The sequence below is a fragment of the Lucilia cuprina genome, chromosome 4 (assembly GCF_022045245.1).
Source record: "Lucilia cuprina isolate Lc7/37 chromosome 4, ASM2204524v1, whole genome shotgun sequence".
Taxonomy (NCBI): domain Eukaryota; kingdom Metazoa; phylum Arthropoda; class Insecta; order Diptera; family Calliphoridae; genus Lucilia; species Lucilia cuprina.
Genome location: NC_060952.1, coordinates 6,425,053 through 6,440,497, shown reverse-complemented (window position 1 = coordinate 6,440,497; position 15,445 = coordinate 6,425,053). Strand labels below are relative to the sequence as shown.

At 27.9% G+C, this 15,445-nt stretch overlaps 1 protein-coding gene across 3 annotated transcripts in view; it reads right to left on the bottom strand.

Moving 5' to 3' along the window:
- The window catches only part of LOC111675692 (pleckstrin homology-like domain family B member 1), a 37,243-nt gene extending 22,074 nt beyond the window's left edge, over positions 1–15,169 (bottom strand). For 2 of the 3 annotated variants that reach the window (XM_046948649.1, XM_046948648.1), the window contains exon 1: positions 55–437. The gene's annotated coding sequence lies outside the window, so the exon portion shown is untranslated. Of the gene's footprint in view, positions 1–54; positions 438–14,491 lie in introns of those variants that run through there. The other variant, XM_023436500.2, reaches the window with a different exon arrangement.
- Positions 15,170–15,445: the final 276 nt, after the last annotated feature.

The window sequence follows — 15,445 nt, the reverse complement described above, 5'->3', positions numbered from 1 at the left end:
TTAATTTTTTTATATGATGTACATTTTTTCTAATAATTAAAATATAACAAATACCTTTTTAAATTCAATTTTATATAATGCAGCACTTTTTTTAAGAAAAATTCTGTTTAATTAAACACGCAATTAAAACAAATGCTAAATTTTAATAATTTATTTTGTTATTTTTTTATTTATTCTTTATATTCTTTTGTTAAGTTTGGTTTTTAAAATACAGTTTGTATAATTTTTTTTCTGTTATGCTCTGTTGCATTTGAAACCGTCACACCACAGTTATACACTCGCGCACTCGTTTTACAAAATTTTGTATTCAAATTTTAGAAGAAAAATATAATAATAATAAACAAAAAAACTAAACTCTAATGTATTAAGTATTGTGTGCAATATTAAAGTTAAACTTGAACCGGTAACGACAACAGCGAAATGTAATTCATGACGTAAAATAAGCAACTGATTGTTAGACTGAATGAAAATGACGTTAACTAGAGACTGACTGAGCAAACTAGCGACTGAGTGAATGATGAAGAACGCGAACAAGCAATCACACACACACACATTCAGTTATACACATATACAGTTGCGGATACAAACAAAATAAGAAACAGCTGATATTTCTAGACCAAAACATCGGTCTGCAGCACAAGTTGCAGAGGAAGAAGAAAGACGCATAAATAAAACTGTAATGAAATTGCTTTTGGTCTTGTCTTTTTTAAGGGTCAAAAGAGCAGACACTGAGTGGCATTTGTTTAAGGGAGAATGAGTAAAAAGAAACGTATTTTTTTTAATAATAAATTAATTTTTTATCTTAAGAAAATTTTTGCATTAAATCGTTAAATAATTTAAATATTAAATATTTAAAAAAATTATTATCATTTTATAGAAAAATTTTGGCATTAAATTAATAAATAAATAAATTTGTTTTTTTTTTTTTTTTAATTTTTAATAGAAAATTTAAAAACAAAATTTTCATGAAAAATAATTTTTATAGAAATTTTTAGAATTCAGATAAAAACCAGTAATTGTATACGCACAATTGGGACGAACGACGAATTTCGTATAGCACGACGAACTAGTCGACAACAATTCGTTGCATAAATTCGTCGAATGGAACACAATCAAATTATTCGTACTGCGAATTCGTTTCAAAATTTGTTTGTTCGAAATTTGAAAAAGTAAGAAAAAGGAACAAAAATTATATTTTTGTGAATTTCCACGATTTTGAGATAATTTTAACAGCTTCAAAATTTATTGGAAAATTATTTCGAAATTAAAAATATTAAGAAATTGGCCTCGAAAAGAACTAAAAATATATTTTTGTGAATATCCCAAATTTTGAGATTATTTAAATAGCTTCAAAATTTTTTCGAACATTACTTCGAATTTTCGAAACTAATTTTATATATTCCGACATAGCATTGTAGTGTCATCAAGTGCACTCTAAATAGCCAAATTTCATAATAATTTGGGCCATTTAATTCCTTTGTAATCCCTTTAAAAATTTTTTGAACCTAAGTTGGAATTTTCGAAAATTGTATTTTTAGTTCTTATGACCCAGAGATTGTTTTAAATGTATACAAAACTTAGAATTCTCGGATATAATTCCGAATATTCGAACATAATGTTGTATTATCATTAGCTGTACTCACAACCGAAAATTTTTTAGTAAAATCGGGCTACCGGAATTGGTCTTAAAACAATTTTTCTCAATTAATTCGTCGTTCGTCTGCGTAAGAAGTAGAAATAAACATATCTAGCTACTTCCATTTGGAGTTTATCGTGTTTTCAACAGACAGACGGACATACATTCTATATCGTCTTAGAGTTTAATAAGGATCCAGAATGGATCTCAAATGAATATTTCGATGTGTTACAAACGAAATGACAAAAACATTATATTTTTCTACAAAAAATACATTTTTAATCAATTAAATATTATTTCCATCTCTGTGCAATCTAGAATTTTTCAGCGTTAGCTGGAAAAACAATTCATATATGTTCCGCTTAAAAAAATATTAAAATTTTTCCGAGAATTTGTAGTACTTAGGCAAAATAATAAAGGATTTTTTACCTGTTCGGCAAACCACAAAAATAAATAAAAAAAACTACTTCCATATAACCCTTTTTTTGCAGCAGATGATAATAAAATTTAGAGGAAATTTTAAATTCACCATATTTTGGAGTTATTGGGAAACTGCAGGAGAAATAAACAATTTCAATTAACTCTTGTTGAAATGAAGGTCAAATATTCTTAAAAAAGAATTGTGTTTTAAAATGAAATACAATTTTAAGCGTCAAAAATGGTAAAACTTTATTTAAAATCAGCACAAGACTAGTTCGGGTCCATAACTAAATAAATTTCAAATATAAATTTATGGTAAAAAGTTTTCTACAAGTTCTATGAAAATAATAAATAAGAAGAGCAGGAACTAGAAAAATGTCTCTTGAACAAAGTACATATTTACTGATAATTCTATGATGATCTTTAAATCTAATGGAAAGTATTTATTTCGTTTTCTAGAATAATCAGAACTTATTATCAGACTTATTGATAATCAGTGTCAAACATTAGTATAGTCCAACATTTTAGTACTTTAATTTTCATGTTCAACTTCATAGACTTCACTGCGACATAAGGCAAGTTATTCTTTAAATATCTGAAATACAGCAAATATCTTCCCTTAATAAAATTTTCCTGACTGTCGTTAAAGAAAATAAGAATACAAGTAAGCAATACCTATCAAAAGACAAAAACACTGAAACGTAAATGAGTTTTTAGAATTTTTTTCTTTTCTCAATTTCTTTTCTTGTTGCATGAAATTTCTGGTATTTCTTAATGATGATTTTGGAAAATAACCAAAAAACTACAACAACAAATGCAACAGAAAGAACAACAACAACAATAAAATAATAAATTTTCTTATATGATAAAATAGGATAAAAACGATTAGAACCATGACTCATTCAAAATAACAAACACACACAAACAAACACTTCGTATGTATGTGCCTGATGCCACGCTAGAAATAAAGGTTGCGCGCAGGCGCATTAATACACGTACTAATTTTTTGATAAAGGTGTAAATAAACAACCCTTGTTGTAATGAAGTGGCATATTTAAGAGTAAAGCAGGACAAAAAACCCTATGAAGCCGAGCAGATCTGTACAACACCACAAAACAGGCAAATAAAATTATTTCTAGTTGATACGAATAAGAAGGTCACAAACATATTAATTCTTTTAAGGAAAAATATACGCATAAATACAGAAATAAGACTACTATTCATACACTTACAGAAGAAAACTGAATATAATTATAAAAACGCATTTTCATGTGGCTGCAATATGTTTTATAGACAGACGGATGGTGGGATGGACGGACCAACAGATATTATGGTGATGGTGGAAATTATTAGTACGCTAGGGTGTTTTAAATAAGCGATTCATTTATACTATATTTATAAAAATTTTCAAATTGCAAATTTATTTCTGCAAAAGAGTAAAACTATATATAACGAGAAAATTCAGCTAAATTTATGTTTTTGTGTTTTTGTCTTATAGACAGCAGCAGGCACCATGCATTGATCCATCCAACCGAACATCCATCCACCATATGGTTCGTAAATGTTTTTGCTCTCTTTTTTTTTGGTGGTTAAAATCATACACAGGCATACATATTTATCCAACATAAAATCAGCGAACAGGCCAAGCACATGTGCAAAATCTTTTAAATTTTATTATTGTTTTTCTAGAGATTTTTTTTTGCTAAATTGTATCTGTATGTATGAATTATTTGTAAATTCTTTTATGAACCAAAAAGGGGTTGTAAATTTTGAAAAAGAAAACAAAAGATTTATGTTTTTCCAATCATCTTTGATCTAAGAAAAAATGTATAGGAAGTTTCAGTCATTTAATCCTTTTAACGTGTACTTTGGCATATAATTTATTTATAAATGTTGCAGGCGTCTTTGTTTTATTGCAAACGAATATTATTCTGACAGCTTCATTTATTGTTGCATGTGAGATGGCAAAAAAAAGTATTATATAGGAGAGGTGGTTTAATTAGATAATGGAGATGTTTTCGAAAAAAAATAAAGTATTTGGGGTGGCACGGAGAAAAAATGTATAAGAAACAAAAAGTGACAAATATCCCGTATTAATGATTTATAGTTACTTAGTTAGGGCAAATAAAAAAGTTTGCCAAACAACCCAAGTTATTTGACGTTTCATTTGTTTTCTTAATGTAACATATTTCAAAATAATTACCAATTAAGGTTTCGTGCAGGGTAGAAGGGGGACCATACGCCACTTTTTTTGAGGCGGCCTCAAATTAAAACCACAATACATATTCTTAATTTTTTTCTTGGTTCGGATACTTCGATATGTTGGCTTTAGTTTTATTCCTTTCAATCTTTCCTAAGTTATCCTTATGTACATATTTTTTAACCTTTCCGCACTGACCAAAAACGGCGATACTGCCCGTCCATGGGGTAAATGGGGTTTATTTTCAATTTTTTTCGGGCTTCAAATTATATTATCGAAAATGTTATTATGTCTTATTCACTATTATTGACGTTCTAACCAATATTTTTTTTCTATCAGAAAAACTAAAAAATTTAGCACAAAAAGTTCACACAGTAGAATATTTTCACAGCCCTTTGAAAATTAATTCTGTCTGCCTCCCATCATATATAAAGTTAATGTTTCAAATTTTTAGGGATGATAGATAATTGATAAACGAAAACAAAATTTAATAATGCGATAAAATCGATTACTCGGTGTGCAAGTTATTCGCAATGATAGATGTGCCCCTATGGCGAATGATCCCCCTATACCCTACCTTATAAACCTTATATAAACACTTTGGCAAAAATTTTCTGATATTAGTTACCTTTGTCAACAGGCGGTCTTCACTTTAGAACTTAAATCTTTGAGTAAATTGCCTTTTTGATATTAACTAATAAAGGTTTCAACTCAAGTTCACATCACAAATTCAATGAGGGTTGTAGTAATGATAAAATAATATTTTATATATTGTTTATAATTTCCAAAATTTTTTTGAGACCCTAAAGATAGGGATTTAAAGGTCCAATAAGTTTTACGGACTCAATTCTTTAATTAATATGTTTAAAATTTTTCAATATATCAAATTTAACTGAGATATCATTAACAAGTCAGACTTTCATGATATATTTTATGGCTTATCTCCTAAATCATATGTTGGTAGTAGTCTGGAGGTTTTGGGTTTATTTCCCAACGGAGACTCTAGTCAGCTTCACTACAGGCATGTGTTCTGGTCATCGTCATCCTGAACGGTAAATTGGAATATAATTTTAAATTATATTGTAATGAACAAATAAGTAATTTTTTATTTTATTGTTGTATTCTCATAGTCAAGTCCCTTAAAATCAATAGTCTTCACACATTCTGAAATAACACCAGATGACCTTTAAGACAATGATCTTTAATAACATTGTGTCTGAATCAAGGTTGAAGTTTAAAAATGGTGTTCAAAGACATGTTGATATATTACATATATCGAATTAGTATAAACGATATAAGGTCCCTAAACTTGTTAAATATAAACTGCTATAAAATATCTAAGATCTTATAACTTTAACATAATGCTAAACTTTTGAACTATATAGTACTACAAAGAGGATAAAGGAAATATACAAAACCTTGTACCAAATTGACACCAAAGTGTTTATATTGTTTCAATAACAATTGTTGTCGATGTATATGATCACATTGCTGTTTTCGTCGTCGAAATCTAAATTTTATACACATCCCTTGTCGAAATATTAACAAACGTGGTAAGCTTACAGTTGACAACGGATTGTTTGACACTTTGGTGTCAATTTGGTACCAGGCGTGTATATTTCTTTTTCCCTCTGTGTATAAACCATTTTTTTCTAAGAGAGATTTTGGTTTCTATAGAACCGATATTTCTTTACTACAGTGTATTGTAGTTTCTAGAATAGTCATAAGAAGAATAACGATGACCATACGCTCGTTGTAGTGTAACAGAGGGTCTGGTGGGTATCGAATACATAACTCCCAGCAGACAGTGTAGTACACTACTATCTGGCCAACCCGGGTATTTAAAATAAAAGAAATATTTTAGACGAATTTACAAAAATATACGAATAAATGGAACTCTTTTATATTAATATGTATGAGCAATTTCATGTCAAGTGCCTCAACACGAAAAATTCGATTTGAATGATAATAATTGTTAGCTCCATCGGTCAAGAACAGCTAGAGTTACATTTTGGTCATAAATAGGCCGTCAAAATAGGAAATTTTGTTCATATAAGTTTTTTTTAACGAAACAATTTTTCGGCTATTGGTCGAAAATTGTCCAAAGGAGTTCAAATTTCATTTAAGTCGATTTTTTTTTGAGTTGAGTCACTTGACTCGAAAGAAGCTATATACATAGCTTCTATTATAATATTATTTTTATAATTCCCTAAAATCCCTTATAAGGAATAATATTTAATGACTCATATCATATAACAACGTTACTCTTTAACATACATTAATAAACAAAAAAAAAACATGTAAACTTTCTATGATTTAAAAAATGCTTTCTAGACAGTTTTTCAAAATTGTACCGGATACGTAGTGACATTTAAATAAATAAAACAATTAATTTCTTTCAGGTTTTTTTTTCAATTACATATGAGTTATAAAAATACAAAACAAAGAAAACCTGTAATTGCATTAGGGTGATAGTAAAATCGTTTTTCATCAACAAGTAAACAAATTTGTTTTACATAATTTTTTTTAATTATTTATATACATATTACAACATACAAAAAACACAGTGTAACTATTTTTGTAAATGTGTGTGTACATTGGCCAGCACTGCAGCCTAAACACATCTATCAAAAGAAGTGCAAAATAAACCTTGAAAACCAAAAATATTTATTGGCAGACGTTTTTAGTGGATGAAGCCAAAATTTCACTATGAGAAAAAAATATTTAAAAATACTTAAAAAAAATATTTCTAATTATGAATTTTAATCACGTCTACCATATTTATGTATTTTTGTGAAATATAAAACAAGTCAATGCGTCTGAAACCATGATGATGATAAATTGATATGTATTGTTAAAAAATGAAATAAATTCAATTGAATTTAATTAAAGCTATAATCCGTAATTTATGAAAAACGCATAAGTCATCATTCCAACCAACTCCTTAAACTTTTGAAGTTTTTTGCCTTCTTGTTTTTATTTAATAAAAAATATTACGCACGCATTATTTCCATTGTTCCGCCAAGTATGCGTCCATTGTCATCATTTGACTATGAGGGGGAAACTTTAAAATATTAAATTGAACTACTAGTATTGTAATTGTACTTACGTACTACTTACTTGGACAAGTAAGTATGTTTAAACTTATGTGATAGAATGGAATAAATTATGCACTTGAGTGTTTAGGGTTAAATGATGTCATTCTTCTTAATATGCCACCACACACACCCATACATACGCACGTATAATACATTCATTTAAATTGTAGTCATATGAATAAACAATATAAATGATTACGTTGTATACCCTATACCATTATGTCAAAGAAGTGGGCATCTGAAGACACAGATATATAAAAATAAATCCTTTCCGATAATTACTTACTAAAATTATTTCAATGTATGTGTTTGGTTACAAACTATCATTGATTGACCTTTCCACACATACTCCTGAGATTGGACCGTAACATTTTTAATATATGTAAGTTGCTAAATTTCCTATATTATTAACAAACCCTATTTATGCCTTGACCGAATTTTAAAATAAGTTAATCATTAATCGCTTAATTACCTATGGAATCGTAGAAATATATTTGTTGATCGTGTAAAGCAATACTTCAAAGAATCCAAGAATAACTTTTAAAAACCACAACTTTAAACCCATAGGCAAGGTGTTACTTGTTCGATCTTGTCTGACTTTACATTTTAACTTATTTCTACATATTTATTTGTACATTGTACAAACATGAATGCAACCACAAATGTGTTGTATTATTATTAATTTATTTAGTTGTGTTGTTTCTGTTTTTTTAGTTTTTTTATTTCTTAAAAGACCTTAATTAAAGTTGCAAATACACAATAAAAATATATGCGATTTTCTATATAAATTTTTACGAGATGGGGGAACAGAAAGAGAATCGCGCTTATCATTTAAATAAATTGACTGATAGTTTAAATAATGTTTATGTGTCATCAACTTAACTAAAACAAATGTATCAGATATTGGCAATTTACGAAAAGTAAAAAATATAAATCATATATATATGTATTGAAAATTTTAATTTTTTATTAAATAAATCGATTATTTTTATTAAAAGTGATCAAATATGGGTAAAGAAGCAGCATTTTTTAGGTACACTTTTATTAATTTTATTTACAATTTTTTATTAAAAACAATGTATGTTCATCATGTTGTTGCAACACAATTAACTAGAACTAAACTAGAACTGAACTAGAACTGAACTAGAACTGAACTAGAACTGAACTAGAACTGAACTAGAACTGAACTAGAACTGAACTAGAACTGAACTAGAACTGAACTAGAACTGAACTAGAACTGAACTAGAACTGAACTAGAACTGAACTAGAACTGAACTAGAACTGAACTAGAACTGAACTAGAACTGAACTAGAACTGAACTAGAACTGAACTAGAACTGAATTGAACTAGAACAGAACTTGGTTCACGAAATTATGTACGTATCGCCATTGAATTCGGAATAGCTTGATCGTAGAGCGTTAACCTAACGGTGTCATAAATGTTAATGACCTAAAGTTATTAAAATACCATCAAGCTGATTTCTATTTATATTTTTATAATATCTTAAATAGTCAAAGGCAAAGAAACAAACACTTACAAGGTGTAATTCCCCAAAACAAAAAAAAACTTAGATTCAAAACAATTAACTAGAATAATTATGCAACTTTAAGCGTACATATATAAATATAAATTTGTCAACCAACCAATACAATAAGCAAATGAATGAAAAATGAGAACACACAAAAAGTAATTACGAGGTGTAGTTAAAAATTTAATTAAAAAAACTTGACGCAATTTTACGTGTTTTATGGTTTAAAGATGTTTTGAATTCTGACAGCAGACTGAATGCTTTATTTCGTTCTTTGCGAAAACTGTGTAATTATGGAAATATTTCTTTTGCACTCACACTTACATACATATGTACATTCGAACTAAATAAGCTTTTATATTTACATTCATATTCATAACCGGAAACACTACTTTGATTATGTATGAATTAAATGAATGAATTAAAACAACAACACCACATATGCATGAAAGACTTAAAACGCACAAAAACACTTAGAGAAATTTTTAGAGAAATTAGCTGATTCTAATAGATTGTAATATTTTAAACATGACAGATTTTTTCTAATACTGCAAATACGAAATAATGGAAATTTAAAATATGTTTATGTTTCGCATACGGATCATAACACATTAATCTTTTATTCATTAGGGACTTTGTATCGTTAGGGAATTTAACATCTATAACTGATCAAGTTTTTATATATCAAATTTTGTATAATAAAATTCAAATTCATAGTAAATTTTGTTATATTCAACGTGTAGCAAGCTACAAATGACAGCTAGAATCAAAATAAATATTTTATTGCGTGCATGTAAATGTTTTTTTTGTCGTTGTTAAAAAATGGAACTGAATCAGACACATGTATGAACTTATGAAAATAAAGAATAATAAAAATAAATAAAAAACAGTTAATGTCCATATTAATTATGGCGGAGAATTGAAAAACAGACAAAATTTATAGAAAGTCTGACTGCTTGTGTCATTTATTAAGAGAACTCAACTGAACTGAACAACAACATCGAAAAAACCAAAACGGAGACATACTTGTCATCAACGTCGCGCACTCGAACACAATACAAAAAGTCGTGTAAGTTGTGTATATTGGCAACGGATGTAAATAACAAAATAGGGAAACTATTTATGAAAACCCATTTAATTTATTTATTCACTCAGTCAGTCATTCACTTAAACTTTTGAATAGAACTTGTTACAAAAGAATTAAAAGTTCAAGACGTCTGTCTGAACCAACGAACAAACGACCTTACGCATTTTCTATAGTTGGCTTTATGACAGAACATTTGTGATTGTTCCCTCCTTTTTGGGTAATTCCATGAAATCTTTCTTCCTACATGTAATTGAGTTGGGTGATATTAACAATTTAGATTTTGAAGCAACCTTTAATTCTTATAATAACAATAATTTATTTGAAAATTAATTGTAAAGAATAATGTTAATTGTTTTAAAAATACATAATTTATTTTAGAACTTTTGAATTAAATTATTTAAATTTAATAAAAAAGAAAATTACAAATTTGGAATGAACTCGAACTATAGCTGAATAAGAATATGGAAATTTTCTGAACTAGAAAGAGTGAGAAAGACAACTTCAAAGTGAGATATGCCAAGGCACAATTCATTCTAGACAATATTGCAAAACCCAGTAGTAATAGAAAAGGGTGCCTTAGAATCTTAATTGACTGAGCTATGGAACACCTCCTAGCCAGTGAAGACACACCTGGTGAGCAAATACATCACTAAGATAAGCGACATATGGGAAGGTTTAAAGTTTAAACCTTAAGCATATCACCGCTAATGAAATTCCGATTAGACCTCGAGCTAGAACTGAACTAGAACTAAACTAGAACTGAATTAAAACTGAATTAGAACTGAACTAGAACTGAACTAGAACTAACTTGAACTGAACTAGAACTGAACTAGAACTGAACTAGAACTAAACTAGAACTGAACTAGAACTGAACTAGAACTGAACTAGAACTGAACTAGAACTGAACTAGAACTGAACTAGAACTGAACTAGAACTGAACTAGAACTGAACTAGAACTGAACTAGAACTGAACTAGAACTGAACTAGAACTGAACTAGAACTGAACTAGAACTGAACTAGAACTGAACTAGAACTGAATTAGAACTGAACTAGAATTGAACTGAACTAAAACTGAACTAGAAAAATCTTTCAAAGTTTCATTTTTTTCGTTAGATCTTACGAATTTTTTTTTTCAATTCTTATGAAAGATGTTTCAATTTTTTTTTTCAATTCTTATGAAAGATGTTTCAAAATTTAAATTCTAGTTGCATAAGATAAATTTTTCAAAACGCAATTAACACTCGAATGACAAAATGTTCTGAAGACTTGTATCATTAAAAATTCAAAAAATAAAAACCAAAAACTTGTTATTTTTATTTTTAAAATAAAAAATTGTCTGCAAACAAAAGTTGTGTCAAGTTTTTAAAACGTCACAACTGTAAAAATCGGATAAAAGCTAAATATGGCTGAATAAACAAAGTGGGTGGTAATTTGAAACAGAAATTCTTGGTTGATTTATAGTGTAAAACAAATAAATGTCAAATGAAAGAAAGCAAATTGCAGTTTTTATTAATTGCTTTCAAATGCATTGGAGTGTGTATTGTGTGTTTTTGCGTTTAATTTGGTAAAGTTGAAAGAAAATCAGAAATCCTGTCAGAAACTAAATTATAAGCACCTATAATAGATAAATTAAGCCTAAAATATTAGAAATAAAACAAATCTATAACAAACACGAGATCAATCCCAATTTGAAACGACGTTACGGACCGATAACATAACATGTGGTCTATAAGATCACAATGTTGTAAGAAACTTTAAATATTTTGAAACAAGAAATTAATTTTAATATATAGGTACCTATACTTTTATATGTATACCTATATACTTTTGCCCCTACAAAACTTCCTCTCTAAAATCATAAAGCATAAAAATGAACCGACAAAAAATTTATGTTTTCCCTCAAAATGAGTTTTTTTATCTATAAATTAATTTTTTAATTTAAATAAATTTCTTTAATTTGCATCATTTTAATATTAATTATATACATAAACCACACAAACATAAATTTTAACATTCTCATTTTCCAGTCCACTTATAAAAGCTTTCACTGTAACTAACATTTCGTACAAATCATTGTTGCCTGTTGAATGCGTCACAAAAACAAAAAAAACAACTAGACTCTTGCAATAAGAAGGGCGAAAAACAATTACAACAACAACATGCGTTAATATATTTGAGTAAATCTATATAATTAATAGGCAAAGCGATTTTTTGTGACCCCTTTTACTTTTACAGTATACATACGATTTTGGCCAAAGATATATCATTTTAAAGGTATTTGTTCACAGATGTGCAGAATATATATACTAATAACATCGGTTCAGGATTTTGGGAGCTATAAGCATTTAAAGCTGTTACTAACATATAGAAACAAAAGTCACACGTACGTATGCTTGAACTAAATAACAAACAAAGCAAAACATAAAAAGTAAACAACACATTTAAGGAATCCAGTGAAATTGGAAATTTGGGAAGCGGAGCTCCCTTTATGTACTCTAGTATTGTTGAAAGTGTGAAAAACAAAAAGAACTTTATTATTTCGTTTCGTAAATAGGGAAATTTAACAACAACAATGGCCTTAGCAAAAACAACAATAAATAAATACTCTTGTTCATATAAAATTATGATGAAATGTTTTACAAAAAAAAAAATAAAATTTATTTTTTTTACACATTTTGTATAGAAGAGCTAGAGAAATTATTAAAGGAAATTGAATGGGGAGTGAGTGAATGATAATGAAGTGTAAACTGTAGATGAATTGTTGTTGTAATTTATAAAATTTTATTTGTTTTGTTTTTTATTATTTAATGTATATGCAGGCGTTGCCATATTTTTATATAAGAAAAATATTGTGAAGAAAAATCTTCAGCGAAAAATCTTAAATATCCAGCACACGAGGGGTTAATGGACAAATTGTTAAAATTAATAAGTACGCATTAAATAAATAAAATTGATTTAATTAAAAAAATTTCAGTAAACATCACTTCAACTTTTGAAGTAGTAATAAGTGTTATTCTTTTGGACTAACTTCGTTTTTTTTTTGCTTGGTAGGGTAGAAGGGGGGTGATGCACTACAAGGGCACATCTGTCAATGCGAATAACTTGAAAACTGAGTAATCGATTTTATCGCATTATCAAATTTTGTTTTCGTTTATCGATTATCTATCATGACTGAAAATTTGAAACATAACCTTTATTTTTCAAAGGGCTGTGAAAATATTTTACTGTGTGAATTTTTGTGCTAACTTTTTTAGTTTTTGTGATAGAAAAAATATATTGCTCAGTATTAGTACATCAATAATTGTGAACAATAAGACATAATAATATTTTCGATAATATAATTTGAAGCCCGAAAAAATTGAAACTAAACCCCAGAACTGCCCGTGAGGCACATGCGCCAAATATACTTATGTAATGCTTGTGATGTAGAACAAAATTTGGTTGAAATATTAAAAAAAAAACAGTAATAATTTGTTTTGATAAGTTTTGTGAAATAAACAATAAATATATGGTTTATTAAACTCTGTTGAATGAATTAAAGTATAAAACAGCAAAATAAGTTTTTATTTTTGTATTTTTTTCTTTTAATTTATTGATGACAATTCTGCCCCATCTCCTTGGCGCATTTACCCCATGGATGGAGCGGTATCGCCGTTTTTGGTCAGTGCGAAAAAGTTAAAAAAATATGTACATGAGGATGACTTAGAAAAGATTGAACGGAATAAAACTAAAGCCAACATATATAAATATCCGAACCAAGAATAAAATTAAGAATATGTATTGTGGTTTTAAGTTGAGGCTGCCTCAAAAAAATGTTGCGTATGGTCCTCTTCTACCCTACATTTTCAACATGTAAAGTTACCTTTCTATGTTATTACATGGACCGCCCAACTTCCTTTTGCTCATATTTGTATTAGTTTTAGACAAGTTCGAAAATTTGTCAAAAACGGTTTTTCACTCGATATTCATTAAAAATATACCTATTTTGACTTTGGATTTTTTATCATTTAATATTTTCTGCTTATCAACGAATAATAATTTAAATAAATCAACACTCTAATAACTTTCATCTAACAAATTTGACCATTTTGTCTAAACAAAAATGACAAATCTTGTAAGAAATTATAAAAAAATCTTATTGGAAATTTTTATAAATTTTTTTGGTTTATTTCAAAGATATTACATCTGGTAATATCAATCAATTGAACTGTGCTAAGAAAATATTTTTTTATGATAAATATAGTTATTGCTAACACACAAATCTGTAGGAGGCAAATCAATGTATGAAATGGACTCAACAACCGAACCACCGGCTGATTGACTGACTTGTCTGTAAATCGAAAGTAATAATGATATCGAATGTTTAACAACAACAACACAAAAACATGCACTCAGCAGACATCATTTGTCTGATGATGATGATGATCTATTTTAATATACAATTTACAAAAGTGTATAAATTTTTTTGAAAAATAACAACAACAAAAAGTATTATTAAAGTTGAATAATAAATCTTTCATACCTTAAATAAATTAGCCGCTGCACGTTTAACTGGAAATTTGTAAAAAGCCCCTTTTTATCTCGTATTCAGGGTAAAAACATTAAGAAGGTGGAACTAATAAATCATTGTTTTCTTTTCAGTTTTATTAGAATTTTTAAAAATAAATCATGTCAAGGCTGAAAAGCCTAAAAAGTGTTTGGAATTTAGAGTTTTGTTGTCTTAAACAATTTCTACACTTTATTATGGTCATTCCACATTCATTTTAAACAACTTTAGAAGAAACACAAAAGATCGAGAAGACGACGTAAAAAATGTAAACAAAACTTTCCTTAAAACTTGATCCGTTCAACGAATATTAAATTAAAACTTGTTTTTGTTTTTTATTTACTTTTTTTTGTTTCTTGCAAAGATGCAATCACATCATCATCAATCTTCTTTTAAATAATACACATTTCTTGTTTTTGGGCAAATTTACACAATTATTCACTTTGCCTTATAAATTTGTTTTTTTTTTTTCTTCGTGTTAATTTTGCAACAAATATTACTTTATTTATCTTGCGATTATTATTATTGTTTTGCAATTACTTAATGTTTGTATGTTGTTTTTTAATTGTTAAACAATTCATTTTTAAAATCTTTTTACAAATTTAAAATACAAAAAAAGACCGCGTACACCACCAATAACAACTTGTGCAGCCGGAGTTTTGAAAAAGACTGCTGATTTTTTGTTTGTTTTGTTTTTATTTTTACAGACAAGAAAATGAAAAACAAAAGCAAATGTCAAAAATACTATCTTTTGTTGTTTTCTTTGGAAATAAACATCAGTGTTGCCATTAGGATCGCCAAATAAATGAATTTATCTCTAAATTGGACATTTCAAGTGTTATTTGGGCACAGATTTTCTTGGGGAATTTTTTTTATAATTTTTGAGCTATTTTTATCTTTACTAAATAATAATCTATTTCTCAAACCTTC